Below are 20,150 nucleotides of genomic sequence, written 5' to 3'. Positions count from 1 at the left end.
GTCCCCCCCCATTATGTTTTTACTGTAATTTTACTGGTGTTAGCCGCCCTGAGCCCGGCTCTGGCCGGGGAGGGCGGGGTATAAATAAAATTTATTATTATTATTAAACTGTATTAGGCTATTAACCACCACCACCACCACCAACCTGGGGAACCTGAGGGCATGAGTGAAACACTGAGATCAACCATCGCACCAACCACGGCCCCCATAGGTTATGTACTTTTTAAGTAAGGTCACTTCCAGATGACCTGTTTATAAAGTATTCATCCTGATTTGTTTGCACAATTTTTGCAGGGAGGCTAGACAGCATCAGTCAGGCATTGGGGTAGCGTGCTACATTATGATCATTATTACTGAGGAACAAAACAAATAATTACACATGCTTGAGATGAATCGCAACTTACAAACAGTTTTTGGAGATTGCAACCAAGCACAGATTTGGCTGGTTAAGATATTTTTTTATTTATCTGATCTCAAAGCATCTTACAAAAGGCATAAGGCACGTTCGAGACATACTCAAAACACAACAGCACCAAATTAAAACCACAATTAAACAAAAAACAAAAAAATAAAAAAATCAATGCACCACTTTAAAAATAAAACACCAGCTGGGGTTACAAGAAGCCACATCTTTTCCACGACTGGGAATAAGTTCAACACACACAAAGCAGGAAAATGAGATTTATGCTTTCATGAAACCGATCCTTCGTTTTGGCAGGCAAATGCAGAAGGTGGGGAGGGAATCAGCATTCTCCTGCCAACTGAATGGGGGTTTTCATCCATACCCAACTTTCTAGGATCTAGCTATATAAAATTAAGATTCCTCTAATTAATCATAACAGCTGGAACACGCCAACAGGCATCCAAAGTCCATTTCCCTCGCATCAATCTCCGAGGAGGCGGCCAGTACCCTAAGATGTTTCCAAGGCCCTGTCTACCAACTAGGGTTTCATAGGCCCTATTGGTTCCCATGGCAACGTATCACTGGCCTTTGCCTAAGAAAGAAATGGAACAGGCCAGACTAGGTTAGTCATGTATCTTAGTTTACAGTCCTCTGTTTGAAGGGTTGCCAGTTCTCCATTTTAAGGGCTGGTGGGTCCAAGCTCCGTTTAAAGATGAAGAATAGTGCAAAGGGAGAGCAGAGGCCTTTACGCTGCACATCAACTATTACCACAACTGGACACCAGCTGAGCAGCCACACAGCTCACCAGGTAACAGCTTCCTCCACTCTAACGGCATGTAATATTACAATACAAGGTTGCATGTGGACATATAACTCAGCATGCGCAACTGTTATGTAACCAATGTCCCCTTGTCTTTTTTTCAGTGATGCATTTCCACTTTATTGGCAATGTGTCAGTGGCTACCTTAGACCATACTTGTCCAGATTGTCTTCCCTTTGCCCAGCTCAAACTCTTACAAGAATAGATATACAGAGTTGTGTGGGATCTTGAGGTCATAAGGGTTGCCACCCGAAATATATATAAAAAATAATAAATAATTGTCCAGTAGCACCTTAGAGATCAACTAAGTTTGTTCTTGGTATGAGCTTGCTACTGCACAATTTTATTTTTTTTTATATATTTCTACTGCATCAGACCAACATGGCTATCTACCTGGATCTAGGGTTGCCACCCGTCCCTAGAAAAATGGGATCGCCCCGTTTTGGGACAAAAGTGTTCCCGGTACCGTTTAGACTTCAAACTGGATGCCTTTCTTCCCATATTCCAGCTCAGCCAGCCCAAAATGGCTGTAGTAATAAATAATAATAATAATAATAATTTATTTATACCCCACCCATCTGGCTGGGTTTCCCCAGTCACTCTGGGCAGCTCCCAATAGAATATTGAAAACACAATAAATATATCAAACATTAAAAACTGTCCTAAACAGGGCTGCCTTCAGATGTCTTCTAAAAGTCAGATAGTTGTTTATTTCTTTGACATCTGGTGGGAGGGCATTCCACAGGGCGGGTGCCACTACCAAGAAGGCCCTCTGCCTAGGGCTGCGTTGCTGTTGGTGCAGCTGATGAGGAGCCTGGACCAGTGTGAGCGACAGCAGAGACCTCCTCTCTCTCTTTCCTTCCCTCTCACTGGTGCTCCTCCACAGCTGCTACCTGCCAGGTTAGCATGGTGCAGGCCCAGCGCTGCTTTGCCCCCTCTGCTGCCCCAATCTGACATCTCCTCCTCCCTCTTCTTTGTCCATGCTCAAGTCTCTTTCACCACCAGCATCGGCAAGAGGCTGGAGCAGCAGCTCAAATTGCCCATGAGAACTGGCCGTCTACCCCTGGCCCCTGCCCATCTATGTGAGTAGAGGGGAAAAGTGGGGCTGGGGTGGTGAGAGGCTGAATGTGGGAAACCCCCCTCCCATGGTGTCATGGGAGTGTGTGTGTCCTCCAGTCCCCACCCTGCCAACCTGTCTTATAATTTGCCTGACCAAAGGTGGCAGCCCTATCTAGTCACAAACCCCACCCCAACCCACAACAAGTATGTGAAAAAGAATTGCGATGATTTCACAAGGTTACTTGACATTGCAGGCCGCAATCCAGAGAAAAATAAGCCACACTTAAGTTCCAGAGGGCCAGTTGGTAGTAACCAATTTTGGAGTGACTTTAGCACAGGCATCTCCAAACTCGGCCCTCCAGATGTTTTGGGACTACAATTCCCATTATCCCTGACCACTGGTCCTGTTAGCTAGGGATAATGGGAGTTGTAGACCCAAACCATCCAGAGGGCTGAGTTTGGGGGTGCCTGCTTTAGCATAACTAACTTTCTTTCGACTTTGGGCCATAAATTTCAAGCAGCGTTGCATCTAGACTGGGATATCAGAGAGGTAGGTCATATATTTAGCAGGACACAAATTAAATCTGGGGTTGGAGACCTGTGAACTACAATCCCCATCACCTCCAGCCAACATTGCCAATGGTCAGGGATAGTGGGAGTTATAGCCCAAGCATGTCTAGATGTCTGATGTCTTCATAGGGCAGTCGGGTACCATCTCAGTCACCTACCAGCACCTGGTGAAACAAATATAGTTTCACCTTTTTCCTATTACCTTTTGGGATACCAGCTAAGAAACTTACAGAGCACACCTGCCTGGAAAGTTCCAAGGCAGGGGTCAGCAAACTTTTTCAGCAGGGGGCCAGTCCACTGTCCCTCAGACTATGTGGGGGGCCGGACTATATTTTTTTTGGCGGGGGGGAAGAACAAATTCCTATGCCCCACAAATAACCCAGAGGTGCATTTTAAATAAAAGGACACCTTCTACTCATGTAAAAACATGCTGATTCCCAGACCATCTGCGGGCTGGATTTAGAAGGCGATTGGGCCGGATCCAGCTCCTGGGCCTTAGCTTGCCTACCTGTGCTCAAAGGGCTTTTGCAGTGGAGGTGGAAAATTCTGAGTGTGAAATCATCCAGCACTTTCAGTGATGAAACAAAATACCGCGCCACCAGTGATTGGAAAGGAAATGACTCTTCCTCTTTGTTGAGTCTGCCAGTCAAGTAGAGAGGAAATTAGGTCAGACCAAGAAGGAAAAGAGACAAGTATTTGGAGATCTCTTGACCTTTAAAGAAACACACCAGCGGCATGAAAAGCTCACTCTGTTGTAGGAACAGGAGTTAGTTTAACTTCTAGCGCAGAACGGACATTCAGAATTACTGCTTGGATTGAAGTAACCTCTTTGGTGGCTGTTTAGAAGATGTGTTCACTGTGTCCTTTTTAGATTTATTTTCTGGGTTTCAGGGTGCTGTATGGAAGGAGCAGACCCATTTATTGTCTGAACCAAAGTTTGGTTTCAGGAAGATGTCCCTATAAGATCAATACAAGCTTCTTATAGGGTTCTTATGTTCTTATAGGGACATCCAGGGTGCTTTCCAGACAACCTGTTTCTTGATCCATTTGCAGGGAGATTAGATGGTGTTGGCTATTTAATTGTAATTTATTCTGATATGCTTTTGGGGAGGTTAGATGACACTGTGTCAAACCCCAAGTGTTATCCCACAGTTTCCACTGCATATTCTTGTCACTTTCCAGGTCACAAAATGTCTGATATTTTGGGGAAACAGGAGTAGTGCAAGACCACCCAACTGACTATAACTGCACAACCTGAATTTTCAGGTATGTGAGTAAATCCCACCTGAAAATAACTTAATTATTGGGCCTTTAGGAGCAGCTTGATCATCAGATGCTAGCAAGTCATAACACTTATCTCTGCAGCTTGGAGAGCTCGATGTGCTGGTTTCAGGACACCAGGTTGCTATAAAATAAATAGGAGCGGAGCAAGTTTTACATTTAGGTTTCATAGCCACAGGAGTATAACCGTTGCACTTCTCTTGCAGAGCAAAAGGCTCAGAACTGCTATCAAAACTATTTCCAGCAGCATCAGTCTGCAGATGTAGCCCAGCATGTCTTCTGAAATGCATCATGATTCATTCACTTTGGCACAGGTGGACAGGTGTGTCTTGGAGCAGATGGGGTTTTAGCAATTAAAGAGACAGGAGCCCTGTTAAAATTATTCACATCATCCTGGAGATATACTTAAAAGCAAACTAGTGATTAAAACCATGATTCCATTTGTCTAAAAACATAAAATACACACACGTGGCTATCAAATGTAAATTAACTTCGTTGCAAGGCTATGGCAAATAATCATTAAAAGTTATATTAGCCAATATACTGTGTGTATTTACTCAGAAGCAAGTGTCGTGGAATTCAGTGAGGCTTTCTTAGTGGGAATAAGTGTGCAGTCTTAAAGAAGCTTTAACTGATTAAAATAGTACACCAATTTAATTAAGGCAGCAGATTTCACATTAAAAAGTTGTTTTTAATGCAGCTACTTATAAAAAAACTACAGATGGTAATGACCATATTAAAAAGGAATTACCCCTTCTCTCATATAGCAGAGAATGCCTCTTCTAAGTTGGCTGTTATAACACATACATGTATTATATATATTAAAAAAATATGTCTCATGCTTTGCTCATTTGCCTGTGTGCAAATTTAAAACAGATTAATCAACGAAAAACTTGTGCAATTAATCAACTCCAATTTCTTTAATTTGTGTGGATAATGACATTATATAGTTTAGTCACTAGGTGGCACTGGACTTAGCTGCATTGGGTGGAGTCAGGAACTTCCTGTTGCTGCTTTCTTGCAGCTGGGGCAGATGAAGGCGTCTGGTTGTGCTGCTGTGGATGCCCCATGGTGTTTTTGTCTCTGCGCTCCTCGCAGCCATCATTCTCCCTCTGGTCACTGCTATGGATACATGACTTGACTGCCTGTCTCCAGGCACTGCAGTCGTCTGCAAGGGATTCCCACACGACGGGGCTGATGTTGCGAGCCTTCGTGTCACGTCTGCGGACATCTTTGTAACGCAGAGTTGGTCTGCAAAGGGGCCTGGTGCTTGAAGCCAGCTCTCTGTAAAGCACATCCTTGGAGATCTTGCCATCTTCCATTCTGTGGACATGACCAAGGCAGCGTAGATGTCGCTGAGACAGGAGTGCGAACACGCGAGGAATGAGGGCTTGGGAAAGCACATCTTTGTTGGGGATTCTACCTTGTCATATGCTGCCCAAAACAATACAGTAGTACCTCGGGTTACATACACTTCAGGTTACAGTTGCTTCAGGTTACAGACTCCACTAACCCAGAAATAGTACCTCGGGTTAAGAACTTTGCTTCAGGATGAGAACAGAAATCGCGAGGCGGCGGGAGGCCCCATTAGCTAAAGTGGTCTTCAGGTTAAGAACAGTTTCAGGTTAAGAACGGACCTCCGGAACAAATTAAGTACGTAACCAGAGGTACCACTGTACATCTCTCCTTATTGGTGAAGACTGTGAGCTGCCACTGACCTGCCCACCTGCTCAGTCTGCTCCCTAGGTGCTATGTGCTGATGGGCAATTTCTAAGCCCTTCTTGTTCTCCTTTCTTAGAGTCCTTTCTCTATGGAGAGCTCTTCAAACAAGAGGACACGCTCAAAGTAAAGGCAGTCCTCTGACAGCCCTTCAAAGTAGAGGGTGGTAAAGGGAAAGGGAAAGGACCCCTGGTTGGTTAAGTCCACCCAAAGGCGACTATGGGGTTGTGGCGCTCATCTAGCTTTCAGGCCGAGGGAGCTGGTGTTTGTCCACAGACAGCTTTCCGGGACATGTGGCCAGCATGACTAAGCCACTTCTGGCGAACCAGAGCAGCGCACGGAAACGCCGTTTACCTTCCCACCGCAACGGTACCTCTTTATCTACTTGCACTGGTGTGCTTTTGAACTGTTAGGTTGGCAGGAGCTGGGATGGAGCAACAGGAGCTCACCCCGTCGCGGGGATTCGAACCACTGACCTTCTGATTGGCAAGTCCAAGAGGCTCAGTGGTTTAGACCACAGTGTCACCCTACTGCATCTTCCACTTGTTTTACTCAGCTCATTTCTTCACCAACAGCAGGGAATGTCGGCTTCCAAGTTCCTGTATTTTGCACAGCAACAAGGACAATGATCTTCTAGCCATCAATCCTTCATGGGGGCGGGGGGGGGGGAAGCCAGCCATGTGTGTAGTCCATTAAAGCAGTCCTGCTTTGCGGGTTTAATTCCAAGAAAATTTGGGCTTCAGGAAGACAACTCACTGTTTTCTCATAAATAAGCCACGTCGCTTTTGTGCCAAGGCCTTCGGTCATCCCACCCCCTCCAATCTGTGTCCATTTTTTCACTCCTCTGGGGCAGATAGAAATGAAAGGGGGCGGGGAAGGCTTAAATTTAGATTCAGGCTTCTGCTGCCCATCACCCAAAAGGAGGCCTTGTTCAGAGACAGTTTAGATGATGTGCATTCTTATCACATGACAATCGCTCTATTGTCTTTCTGTTCAAAAAATAGAAGGCATATCTTTTCCAAGTTTATCTGAAGGGCAGCCAGATGAGACTTTTTGGGTTTGAGCCCCATGTTGGGCCAAAGATTCCAGCACTGCAGTGTATGTGTGTGTGTGTGTGTGTGTTATTATTATTATATTATAATTTGTTTTTATTATTGCATGTAAGCCGCTCTGAGCCCGGCCTTGGCTGGGGAGGGCGGGGTATAAATAAAAATTATTATTATTATTATTATTATTATTATTATTATTATTATTAGACCCTTGGGGTCCCTTCCAACTCTACAATTATATGGTTCTAGGCCAAATTCAGCCATGAAGTATACTGGGTGACCTCAGGCTGTCTCTCAGCCCAACCTACCTTACAGGGCTGTTGTGAGGATAAAAAGGAGAACAGGGAGAATCATGGATGCCACTTTGAGCAACTTGGAGGAAAATGTAATAAATAAAGGGATAGTTTTAAGGGGGGGGGGAGAGAGAACTTCAAGGAGAAGACCTGATAAGTTTATAAAATTATTCATGGTGTGGAAGACACATTTTGCTTAGGGTATTAAAAAGCCTTTCGATAGCTGAAAATGTTTAAATGTGTGGCATGGCTTTATTACAGTGGTACCTCGGGTTACAGACGCTTCAGGTTACATACTGTCAGAGACTGCCTCTAGGTCCCGGCTCACAAAGGACCAACGCTAGCCGGTAGAACAGAATAAAGTCTTTATTGAAGTATAGTTTCCATTTCCACATCTTAGCGTGCGTCTCTACGTCTATTCCCTAGATCGGCGAAGTCCCATCTGAATCTCCGCCTCCTGTACACCAGTTCAAGACCCTAGCCTTGCTCCACCTTTTGCGTCTCTCCTTTCGCCTCTGGGTCCTACCACCCCCCGGGGTTCCTTCCTTCCTGGATGCCTCGGATGCGGACCCTTCGGATTCCTCCCCCTCCCTTCGGCGGGCTTTAGGACCTGGCTCCCTTTCCGGGCTGCTCATTGCGCCTCCCTCTGGTACATTTGAACTTGGCGCGCGCGCGCTGTCTCCGACCCTCCTCTCTACCGTTTCCTCGCTCTCTGACGCAGGCGTGGCTGCTGCCGGAGAGCTGCCTGTCGCTGGTGCCTGGAACTCCTCCCCCCTGCTGCTCTCTGGTGGAGTAGCTGGTCCGGATTTCCAGCTGCTGCTCTCTGAATCCCCTCTGGTCCCTTCTTCCTGGGGTGCCCCTCTTGGTAACCCCCCAGCTCTGCCCACGGGAGCCCCTTTCTGTGAATCCTCCGATTCGCTGGACAGACTTAGAGATCTCGGACGGCTATCATCGCTAACCTCTCCTTCCGATTCCTCGCCATCCGTTCCCTCTGCTCCTGAACCCCTGACATCCATCCCCCCCTCGAAGCCCCCCCTTCCCCCCTCCCCTCCTTCCGGTGTGGGTTCTGGGTGCTCCGTCGTGGCAGGGGTGAGTGCCGGATACAGTTCTTCCCTCGTGTCGTACATCACATCGGGCAGGTCTGGCTCGTCCTCCGTGCGCTCGTCGACGTCGATCTCCTCTGCTTCCATCTCCCTGCCTTCGTGTTCAAATCCCACGTCCTCCCCCAACACGTCCATGTCCATCTCTCCCCCGTTCCCCTCTGAGGGTGATGCCTGCCAGGGACCCCCCAGCCACTTCCTGCGCCACTGCTCCTCTGGTTGATTATCCCACCAATAGGAGCGGTCTGAGGCAGAACCCGAGGGTGAACCTTCCGGAGAGCGTATGTGTGGTGCCGTCTCCTCGTCCGAGTCGAACCCCTGGAACGTGCTGCCTGAAAGTGTGGGTGTGAAGAGCCAGTCGTCGAAATACTCGGCTGGCATGGGCCTGTGTGGGAAAATGGCATGGAACTCTTCCTTGAGAAGAGGCTCGTCCAAGGCATAGCCCGGCACCCAACTGTTGGCGCTGGCCGGGGTATCCTCTCTGGCAAGAAGGTATTCTACTCCCTCTTCCCCCCATCTCGAGTCTAAAATCTCTGTGGCTTCGTTGATGCGCTCCCCTCTTGGCGACCCCCTTTCCCTGGGTCCTTCTCTGGGCGGATCTGGTGCTGTGCCTGGCTCGTGAAATCTATGCGGTGCTTTGTAGGGCGTGAGTACCGATCTATGGAAGACCGGATGCATTCTGGAACCCTCCGGAAGCGCTAACCGGAAGGCCACTGGATTGACCTGTGCCTGGACTTGGTAAGGCCCTAGCTGCTTATGGCCTAGCTTCTTCTTGGCCAACGATCTGGTCGGCACTGCTTGCGCTGCTAACCAAACCCAGTCTCCCACCTGTATGTCTTCCCCTACTCTCCTGTGTCTGTCAGCCTGCAGTTTGTATGCGTGCTTTGCCAGTTCCAACTGCCTCCTAAGCTGTTCGTGGACTTCCTGCAACTCTGACGCTAATTCTTCCGCTGCCTGCGGCTCCCCCTCCCCCACTCTCTCTAAACCTGGGAAGGTTCTGGGATGCCTCCCGTTGTTGGCGAAGAACGGCGTCACCCCCGTCGACACGTGCTTCGTATTGTTGTAAGCGAACTCTGCGAGGGGCAGGTAGTCCACCCACGTGTTAGGCTGCTGATTGGCGTAGCATCTCAGGTACTGCTGCATGATGGCGTTGACCCTCTCCGCTTGTCCGTTGGTCTGCGGGTGTCTCGCCGACGCTAGATTGATCTTGACGTTCAGGATGCCCATCAACTTTTGCCAGAAGTTCGAGATGAACTGCCGCCCCCGGTCGGATAGAATAGATCGTGGCAGACCGTGGACCTTAAACACGTGGTCTATGAACAGTTTGGCGGTCTGTTCTGCCGTGGCCACCTTCGCACACGGAATGAAGTGTGCCATCTTGGTAAACATGTCCACCACCACAAGCACTGCCGTCTTTCCCCTCGAACTGGGCAGATCCGTGACAAAGTCCAGGGCCACCCGTTCCCACGGCTCAGACGGCGTCTGCAACGGTTCCAGCAATCCCGCCGGCGGTTTGTGTACTGACTTGGCCCTTTGGCAGGTGTCGCATCTCGAGACGTAATCCGCTACTTCCCCCCGCATCTTGGGCCACCAAAAGTCTCTGGTCACTAGTTCTACAGTCTTTTCTCTGCCAAAGTGCCCGGCAGTGGGGGCGTCGTGTAGCTGCTGCAGCACCCTTGCGCGGAGGTCATTCCCCGGCACGTAGAGTGCTCCCTTGCGGATGAGCAAACCGTCTCTGATCTGGAACTCGTCGTCCTTCACCGTGCCCTTGTGCACCTCCTCCATCTTGGCTAGCGCGAAGGGGTCCTCCTGCAACGCTCGACGTACGGCGTCCAGATCCACGGTCGCCGAGGCGCAAGCCCACGCTTCCGGTGCGAAAATGTGCTTGGCTGCCGACGGTGCCTCCTCCTCGAGGTATTGCGGCTTTCTGGACAAGGCATCCGCCATGATGTTGTTGTCACCCGGGATGTACTCTATCTTGAAGTCGAAGTCCGCGAAGAACTCTGCCCATCTAATGTGCCTCTGATTCAGGAACCTCGCCGTGCGCCAGTACTCTAGATTCTTGTGGTCCGTGCGGACCTGCACTGTGTGTCTGGCTCCGATAAGGAAGTGCCGCCACGCTTTGAACGCTGCATGGATGGCTAGCAACTCCCTGTCCCAGATGGTGTAATTCTGCTCCGACTTGCTGAGCTTCCTTGAGTAGAAGGCGCACGGCCTCCAGTCCCCCTGCTGGTCTTGTTGCAACAGTACAGCTCCCACGGCTCTGTCTGAGGCGTCCGTCTCCACCCTCATCGGTCTGCTGGGATTCACATGCAGCAGCTGCTCCTCAGAAGCGAAGAGACGCTTGAGTTTCTGAAAGGACTGCTCCGCTTCCTCCGTCCAGATAAACTTCTTCTTCTTGGAGCTGAGCGTGTCGGTGATGGCCGCCGTTTGCATAGCGAACCCCTTGATGAACTTGCGATAAAAGTTGGCAAAGCCGACAAACCGCTGGACTTCCTTCCTATTGCGCGGGCTTTTCCAGTCCAATACTGAGCGAACCTTGGCGCTGTCCATGGCGAGCCCCTTGTCCGACAGTTTATAGCCCAGGAAATCCACCTCCGTCACGTCGAACTGGCACTTCTCCAGCTTGGCGTACAGCCTGTGCTCCTTTAGTCTCCGCAGAACTTCCCTGACATCCCTCTCGTGCGCTTCTCGCGACTCAGAAAATATCAGGATGTCGTCCAGGAAGCATACGCATTTCTTGTAAAGGAGTCCCGCCAACACGTGATGCATAAAGGCTTGAAAACAGTGAGAGCCATTTTGTAATCCGAAGGGCATAACTCTGTATTCGTAGGTGCCCAGTGGTGTGAACATGGCCGTCTTCCACTCGTCGCCCTCCCGCACACGAATCAGGTTGTACGCGCCTCGCAGATCCAACTTGGTGAAAACGCGTCCTTTCCTTACCGTCGCGAGCAGGTCGTCTATTTTGGGCATGGGGAAGGACGAGGGCTTGGTTTTCGAGTTCAAAATTCGAAAGTCAACTACAAGCCTCTTCTGGGGCGTGTCTCGCTTCTTCACAAAGAATACTGGGCTGCCCCCTACAGCTTTCGACTCCCGAATGAACCCGCGCTTCAAATTGTGGTCTATGAACTCCCTAAGTTCCTGCAGTTCGTCCTCAGACATGGAATACAGTTTCCCTGTTGGCAGCGTTGCCCCCGGCAGGAGATCAATCTTGCAGTCATAGGGTCTGTGGGGGGGCAGTTTGTCCGCCTCCTTCTCGCAGAAGACCTCCAAAAACTCCTTGTACTTGTTGGGCACCGCTTGCACCATGCCTAGGTGTAGCTGCGGTGCATCCTCTCGCCCCTCTCCTTCCTGGCAGGTCTGGATGCAGTGCGCTGCGCAGTAGGAAGAGCAGAAGGTCAATTGCCGCTGGTACCACGCTAATGCCGGGCTGTGCCTATCCAGCCAACTCATGCCCAACACTATGGGCGTGTCCGACAATTGGGTGACGTTGAAGCTGATGACTTCTCGGTGATTCCCAATTTGCATCACCATAGGTGGTGTCTGCTGCACCACCTGCCCCCCTAGCAGTTCCCTGCCATCCACTGTGACCACGTTCAGGGGCAGTGTGGCTGGCAGTAGCGCTATGTTGTGTTGTTGAAGGAATTCCAGTGCGATAAAGTCCGCATTACTGCCAGAGTCAATCGTAATCGGCACTTCTAAAGTGAGACCACTGGGCAGCTGGAGCGCTGCGGTGAGCTGCACCACTGGTTTGGGCGGGAGGGGATCCGTGGGCTTCAAAATCTCTGGGGACTTCTTCACTGACTCGCCTGGCTGGCCCCCAGTGCTTCCGTTTCCCTGCCGTGGTTCACTTTGCTGAGTTGCTCCCATTACTGTCATCGAAGCTGCAGTGTGCTTGTGGAGCCTCTGGGGACACTCTTTCGCCATGTGCTTCGAACTGTCACAGATGTAACACTTCCTGTTCCCTCTAGGCTGCTTTGTTTTGACTGCTCCCGGTGTTAAGGCTCTGGTGGCTGATTGAGCTCTAGCACCGCCGATCTCCATTGGCTCCTCCCCCCCTGCTTGCGGAGGCGTTGATTGCGCACGCGCGACATCCCTGGGCAAGAGGGAGGGCACTCTGGCTGGTGTGCGTCCCCAACGCCCTTCTCCTCTGTCCCAAGGGCGGTCCTCCAGCCTCACCCCCACTGCAAGCGATCTGTCCACCACTTCCTGGGTGCTTTTGGGTCTCTCCCCCCGCGCAATCTCATCCTTGATTTGGGGGTTCAATCCTTCCCAATAAAGATCTCTAACGGGGGGGGAATCCTTGTCCCACCCCAAGGCATTGACCAATGCAAAAAAGCGGGAGTGATACTGCCTCACGCTGGCTTTCCCTTGTCTCAGCTCAAATATGTCCTTACGGGCAATGTCAATGTCTATTTTCGATAGAAAGCAAGAATCCATCGCTTTAATGAATGCAGCTGAACTCTGGAGCGCTGGGTCCATATCTCTCCACAGATTGCGCAGACATGCTTTCGCGTCTCCATGCAAATGAGACAAGATAAACCCCACTTTTTCTTGCTCATCTCTAAACTCTTTCTCCAGCAGTTTCAGCGCAAACTGCACGTCTGCTCGGAAATTGGGGTACTGCTGCAAATTCCCATCAAAGTGAGATACAATGCTGCCTCCAGTCCTTCCCAACCCGATTCCCTCGGATCTGGAACCCGTTTGTGCCTGCTTAGTAAGCACTTCCAACCTGGCTTGGAAATCTCGGCATGCAGCAGCCGCTTCATCCTCTCTTTTCCTGGAGGCGATTATCTCTGCGCTGAGCTGCGTTACCGCTTCTCGCAGGGAAGCAATTTGCTCTTCAGTAGACATGTCGCTTGACTTTTGTGAGCTCCAAAGGCACCAGTCCTCTTTCCTCCCTGCTTCGCTCCCCACACGCCGCTTGAGTCAAAGAGAACTGATGAAAACTTCACAGAGATGGGACTTACTGTCAGAGACTGCCTCTAGGTCCCGGCTCACAAAGGACCAACGCTAGCCGGTAGAACAGAATAAAGTCTTTATTGAAGTATAGTTTCCATTTCCACATCTTAGCGTGCGTCTCTACGTCTATTCCCTAGATCGGCGAAGTCCCATCTGAATCTCCGCCTCCTGTACACCAGTTCAAGACCCTAGCCTTGCTCCACCTTTTGCGTCTCTCCTTTCGCCTCTGGGTCCTACCACCCCCCGGGGTTCCTTCCTTCCTGGATGCCTCGGATGCGGACCCTTCGGATTCCTCCCCCTCCCTTCGGCGGGCTTTAGGACCTGGCTCCCTTTCCGGGCTGCTCATTGCGCCTCCCTCTGGTACATTTGAACTTGGCGCGCGCGCGCTGTCTCCGACCCTCCTCTCTACCGTTTCCTCGCTCTCTGACGCAGGCGTGGCTGCTGCCGGAGAGCTGCCTGTCGCTGGTGCCTGGAACTCCTCCCCCCTGCTGCTCTCTGGTGGAGTAGCTGGTCCGGATTTCCAGCTGCTGCTCTCTGAATCCCCTCTGGTCCCTTCTTCCTGGGGTGCCCCTCTTGGTAACCCCCCAGCTCTGCCCACGGGAGCCCCTTTCTGTGAATCCTCCGATTCGCTGGACAGACTTAGAGATCTCGGACGGCTATCATCGCTAACCTCTCCTTCCGATTCCTCGCCATCCGTTCCCTCTGCTCCTGAACCCCTGACACATACGCTTCAGGTTACAGACTCCGCTAACCCAGAAATAGTACCTTGGGTTAAGAACTTTGCTACAGGATGAGAACAGAAATCGTGCAGCGGCAGCAGGAGGCCCCATTAGCTAAAGTGGTACCTCAGGTCATGAACAGTTTCAGGTTAAGAACGGACCTCCAGAATGAATTAAGTTCTTAACCCGAGGTATCACTGTACTTGCATCAATAAAAGAAAAAGAAAATAATAGAAACCCCTTCCCATCAAATTAAGCAAGGATTTGAAATGAATAATAATTCCAGTGATTCCAATTCTGATTACATATGGATTAATAGTGACTTTTAGGAGGCTACTGGATTTATGTATCACTACTAACACCACTACTGCTTGTCTCTCTAAGCTGTATGGGATGTGGTTTCCATTTTTGATATCACAGAGCTTTCCTTTTTTCATAGGGAGTTGTTTGTTTTCTCTGTTTTTTTAATATGCATCTTCTTGGATATACAAAGCAAAGTGCAAATCAATAAAGATTTTTTTTTAAAGTCTATAAGGACTGTCTTTTTCAAAGATTGTTATTTCCTATTCTTTAAAAAAAAAATCGGGGAAAAACAGATGGGTCATCAGATCTACTGCAAAAGAGCCACTGCTAGTCAAGTGTAGACAATCCTTGAAGGGTCAATGGTCTTACTCAGTGTAAGGCTGTTTCCTGTGCTTTTCTTCTTATACTTACGGAGGGAACCTGAACAGTGAGCATAAAACCAAGGTGGTGGGTGGGTAGCTCTGGGAACTTTCCCGGTCTTGCTGAGAACTAAGAGCATCGGACTCACATGTTGTTTGTTGGCTTGTTATGCAGCCTGGCCTCCACACTGCAGCAGCAGAGAAAATATATAAGATCCACCTAATATGTAAGAAGAGGAAACGGGCACTTAATATAAGGTTACCAGATTTTTTTCAATGAATCCGGGGACACTCTTCAACTTCAATTGATTTTGTATGTAGACTGATTTGTAAATCCGGGGACTGTCCCCGGGAAATGGGGACGTCTGGTAACCTTAACAGGAGGACGGATGAGACCTGCTCATTGGGTAGAAACAAGCTGCCTCTCCAAGACTAGCTTGTTCAAACAGTAAAGAGTATGTTTAGTGAAGTGTGTCTGCAAAATATTTATACCAAAATAGAAAAAGTGAGTTTGCAAAATAAATAGGAAAGCCAAGTCACCTGTCGCCGAAAGCCCATCCTGCAGCTTATCAGAGGATGCAGCCACAGTACCAAAAGTCTTTTGCAGGGAGATCTGATGTTCCAATGGAGCAGGTTGTGGGTGTGGGTGCTTTGGACCTCCCCTTGTTGCTGAACTACAACTCCCATCAGCCCTAGCAAGCATCTCGTTCCCTCCCTTAGTTCTTTGTGCGCAATCAGTTTGAAACATAGACATAAGGGGAGGTGGACCCCGGATGAGAAACCTGCCAAACTTCAGACAAATAGGCCAGCAGCTATTGTGCTAGGTGATTTTAACCCTGGTTAGTACACAACTGGTGAAGTCACATGTGAACCCATGGGAAGAACAACTTGGGTTATGTTCATTTCAACATCCCTGCCCCTAATTGCAGCAACTGGAGTGGTATCGGAAAGTAATTTACAGCGATTAAGGAAGTTAGACCTTCCTCTAACTATGCAAGATCCCTACCGCCTCTCTGACCTCTAAGCATTTCCTTCGCCAGTTGTGGTTTTGCTGCTTAAAGGGTCAAAGACAGCCATGCATTTTTGGGTAAATCTAAAGGCACAGAGCCACTCCAAAGTGCAGAAGCCCCTGATCTGCCTTGAGATGCCTTGCTAATGGCAAGATCTGGCTTAGAAAACCAGGAACCTGCTCTGAATCACCCCAATTTGCCTTTGTAATTTGGGGTACGCACAGAGCTGATGGCACAGCCTCAGCTAATCCCAGATGCTCTGAGCTGCCTGTTACCTTTTGCAGCAAAGAGAGCACCTCACACTCCTCCCCACCACAGGAGGTTGGGCTAGATGATTCTTGGGAACCCTTCCATCTCTACAATTCTATGAATTAAGATATTTGGTGCTTTTGTTACAGCAGGTTGCTCAGGTGTTCCAAAAGGAGCAACTTCAATTCAAGAGTTCAGCTCATCAGTGCCGTTGATTTAAATGCTACCGGCAAATCAAGAGACACATGCTGGACAAAGATAGCAACGGCTGTCTCCAGTAAACGGCAAGATGAGATTTAACCACACAAAAATCTAGGGGAAATCATCCAAAAAATTAAAATTAAAATACATGAGGCAATCATGTACTCCATTTTTATTTCCTCTGAGTACTTCATAATCTGTTTTTTATAGCTTTGTCAAACAACCAAGTTTCCAATGGATTTTTACCACCTCCAAAGTACTGTGGTGGCTCCAAATTGAATTCTTCTTGGAAACCCAGAGATGAAGATGAATCCAAAATACATCCACGGACAAATTTATGGTGGAACTGAACTGTTTTATTTCACATTTGAACCAGGCAAACCACAGGTGGGTTCCTAAAGCATATAAAATATTTTGGCTGCTTTGATTTCTGACATTGTGTTGTTATTTTTCTTTTCTTGTGCTGGATCATCTGGATTCTCCCTTTTCTCTGATGTGCTATATAACGGCTGCATTCCGTGGTGTGTCATAGTTACGAAGAGGGAGTGTTTCTTTTGTTTCATATTAGTTGTTCAATTTTTAAGAAGAAAAGCCATAAAGACAGTGTTTTTTTTCTGGGGGGACGCATACCCCAAAACATTTTGTGAATCTTTGTACTTTTGTCAATTTACTGTATTTATTTTCCCCGATTTAAACTATAAAATGGTGGTTTTCTTGAGACAAAATGAGAGTACCCACTAAACATTTTTAAAGAAAAAAAGCACTGCATAAAATATATATTTAGTTTTGAATAAAACAAAGTAATGTGCTATGGTAAAAGTTTGGTTTTTTTCCATGTTCACTTCTACACTTGATGGAAATGTGGACTTCTGGGGTGTTATGTCACTCTGACCATGGAGCCATTATAGCTTGTAGCCGCTGAAAGCCTTATCCCCCAGCAGGCCTACTGGTTCAACCAGGTTTGTAAATCCCACCATTGCAATCAAAGAATCAGATGGTTGTAGGGACTCTGAAGGGACACGGGTGGTGCTGTGGGTTAAACCACAGAGCCTAGGGCTTGCCAATCAGAAGGTCGGCGGTTCAAATCCCCGTGACGGGGTGAGCTCCCGTTGCTCAGTCCCAGCTCCTGCCAATCTAGCAGTTCGAAAGCACACCAAGTAGATAAATAAGTACCGCTCTGGTGGGAAGGTAAATGGCGTTTCCGTGTGCTGCTCTGGCTCGCCAGAAGCGGCTTAGTCATGCTGGCCACATGACCCAGAAGCTGTATGCCGGCTCCCTCGGCCAATAAAGCGAGATGAGCGCCGCAACCCCAGAGTCGATCACGACTGGACCTAATGATCAGGGGTCCCTTTACTTTTACCTTTAGGGACTCTGAAAGCTCATCCAATCCAATCTCCCCTGCCCACCACAGCTGAACTCACAAAAAGACATCAGTGAGCCCCTTTGTTTCTTCTACTGCAACAGATTGACATGCCTAGCCTTCTTGAAATTAATCCAAAGCAAAAACAGGAGAGCTGTCGGGTGTGGAAGAACAGCTCGACCCATTCCTCTGCCTTTCACAGCTCTTCCAGAGGTCTGCAAAACCGGCACAGGAAGTTTCCCAACAGCGCAGAGATAAGCTGTAACTTTTGCAAACAGCTGCAAATCCCAGCGCGGCTAAAGGCAAATAAATGGAGAAAGGGTAGGGCGAGGGGGGACAGAGATTGGCAACACACTGTGCCTGCCCAGCTTGCTTTCTTGGCCCAATATTCTACAGGAGGTCTGATACTGCATTTCCCACCAGTTGCCACTTCTGAATATTTTCCCAAAGCAGCTCCATATACCCCGCCCCCCATTAAAAGTAGCTGGAGCCTTATTTTAAAATGTAAATAGTCTCCAAGAAATGTCTGCACCTCCCTCGTGATCTTACCCTTTACCAAGCCCCTTGAACCTAATACAATCTGACCGGCTCTTTCAGACCCTCCAGACTTCAGTGTGGGCCTTTGTCATTCTTGCAAAAGAACCGGTTCTCCATCCCATGGGCTTACTTGCTTCGTCACTGCTGCCTGAACACAGTGACTTGGCAGAGACTTTTATAACTTGCCTCCCAGGGTTCCTGAGCAGCGCTTGGCTAAATGAGAGTGCAGAAGCCTTATGGTCTTCAAACAAAAACATCTTGGAGGTCCCGGGCCACAGGGAGGTTAGGCTGGCCTCAACCAGAGCCAGGGCTTTTTCGGCTGTGGCTCCGATCTGGTGGAACGCTTTGCCACAAGAGACTAGGGCCCTGCAGGACCTGACATCTTTCCGCAGAGCCTGCAAGATGGAGCTGTTCCATCAGACCTTTGGCCAAGGCACAGCCTGACCCCCTACTTTGGTAATTCTTCACAGAACTCTAGCTCAGTGGTTGCCATTAATTTGATTTGAACTGATTTTAAAATGAATTGATTTTAGAATGCTGTATTATTTTATTGCTGTTAGCCGCTCTGAGCCCGGCTTTGGCTGGGGAGGGCGGGATATAAATAAAATATTATTATTATTATTATTATTAAGGTGGGGAGTCTCAGCCATCTAGGGAAAAGCTTGCCAAGTTCCTTGGAGAATGGTGTCAAGTGGAAAGAGAGGCTGAAAGCTGACAACCTGCACACTGTCCACTCGCTTACGGGACGTGTCAGGATTTGAACTCGGGTCATACAGCTGCAAGCCTGCTGGGATGAAACTAGTAATCTCTTGTAATCAGCACCCTATTTGGTTCAACCCAAATGCCTGTTTCTGCGCTGTGCAAATGTTATACGGTGTCAGTGACCAGGGCAGAAACTGACCACTAGGGCACAAAAGTCACTGTGCATCCTAAAGGACAAAGTTTACTTTCTGATGATAGACATATCTCTCAAGCCAGCTTAAAACAGCACATTATTTGCTTTCTATAAGGACAAGAATAAAGTTATTGCCAGACATGCAGTTTTAATCAACGGCGGGTTATTAGTCTCCCGAGGAAGTAGCTTGGAGTGGTTTGGTTTTCAAGGCAGACTTTGTACCCACCTCCCTAGAAAGCTCCTGGCTTGCAGCTCTGCTCAAGGAGGCTAACTGGAAATCTCAGTTTATTAGTTTGCATTTTAAGCACCAAGCACATTTTCAATGTTGACTCTCTGGAATAAGGCTCTTTTTAAAAAAACTACAGTTAAGTGTTTCCAGATGTAGATTCATGTTCAGACTTTGAAGGAACACTGCAATCTTTGTCTAAGGCTGGGTTGGGGTGCGGGGGAGAGACCAAAGATGAAAGCTTCTTCTTTTTGAAATGAAGCAAACTGAAAAACCAAACTACGTAGAGGCTACAAAAGCATGTGTAGCTTCGGCAGATGATCTCGTATGAAATGTGTAGATATTATGGACTTCAGGGATGGGGAACCCCAAGCCTGCAGATTTCTCTGTCTGGCCTTCAGAATTATCTCCAGGAAACATCTCCTTCCCAAGGCCACAACGTCACTGGCGCCTGCTTCAACCCCCGTGTTTTTGCCTTGCTGGAATGTGCTCTTTGTAGGAATGGATTTAGGCACAAGGAGAGGTTATATTGTTGTTATTTATCCCTCGTGAGATCGGCAGAATACCATACTTTGCAGCTTTAAACTTGGAAACTAAGACAAGGCTGGGTTAACCTTCTAGAAACAATAAACTAGGATGCTTTAAGGCAGACTGAATTTTCCCTGGCATTACCAATCCCCCCTTAAAAATAACAATTACAAACACATTGTTTTGTGAAGAAGTAAAAGTAATGCTTACTTACATAATCTAGGACTTGAAGCAGCCATTAGCAAAATGAGTTTATAACTACTATCTAAATTACAAAAGTACAAAATCGAAGTTCAAATGATTTTGCACGAGAAAGCTAAAAAGATCCAAGCCCGCATCTCCTTGCTTCTGCAAAGTGCATAATTCATACCTCTCCCTAAACTGAGTCGACACTTCAGGCCACAGAAAGCAGAAGCGACAGATTTGTGCCATAGTGAATGTGCTGCAAAGCACATTACTCAGGAATATATTTCATAATTAAGGCCCAACCCACCCACTGATTGCTAG

General features: G+C 48.3%; 1 long non-coding RNA gene across 5 annotated transcripts in view; it reads left to right on the top strand.

The window, feature by feature from the left end:
• The first annotated feature begins 457 nt into the window (after positions 1-457).
• Positions 458-20,150, top strand: part of LOC310758846 — a 50,926-nt gene continuing 31,233 nt past the window's right edge. For 2 of the 5 annotated variants that reach the window (XR_014546001.1, XR_014546002.1), the window contains exons 1-4: positions 458-1,211; positions 4,035-4,118; positions 14,813-14,895; positions 16,308-16,484. This is a non-coding gene — a long non-coding RNA (uncharacterized lncRNA). Of the gene's footprint in view, positions 1,212-4,034; positions 4,119-4,339; positions 4,673-14,812; positions 14,896-16,307; positions 16,485-20,150 lie in introns of those variants that run through there. The other 3 variants (XR_014546000.1, XR_014545999.1, XR_014546003.1) reach the window with 3 other exon arrangements.

This window comes from Podarcis filfolensis, assembly GCF_964270895.1.
Source record: "Podarcis filfolensis genome assembly, chromosome: 3".
Classification (NCBI taxonomy): domain Eukaryota; kingdom Metazoa; phylum Chordata; class Lepidosauria; order Squamata; family Lacertidae; genus Podarcis; species Podarcis filfolensis.
Note: the sequence above shows the minus strand (reverse complement) of the source record. Positions and strands in the feature narration are given on the sequence as shown.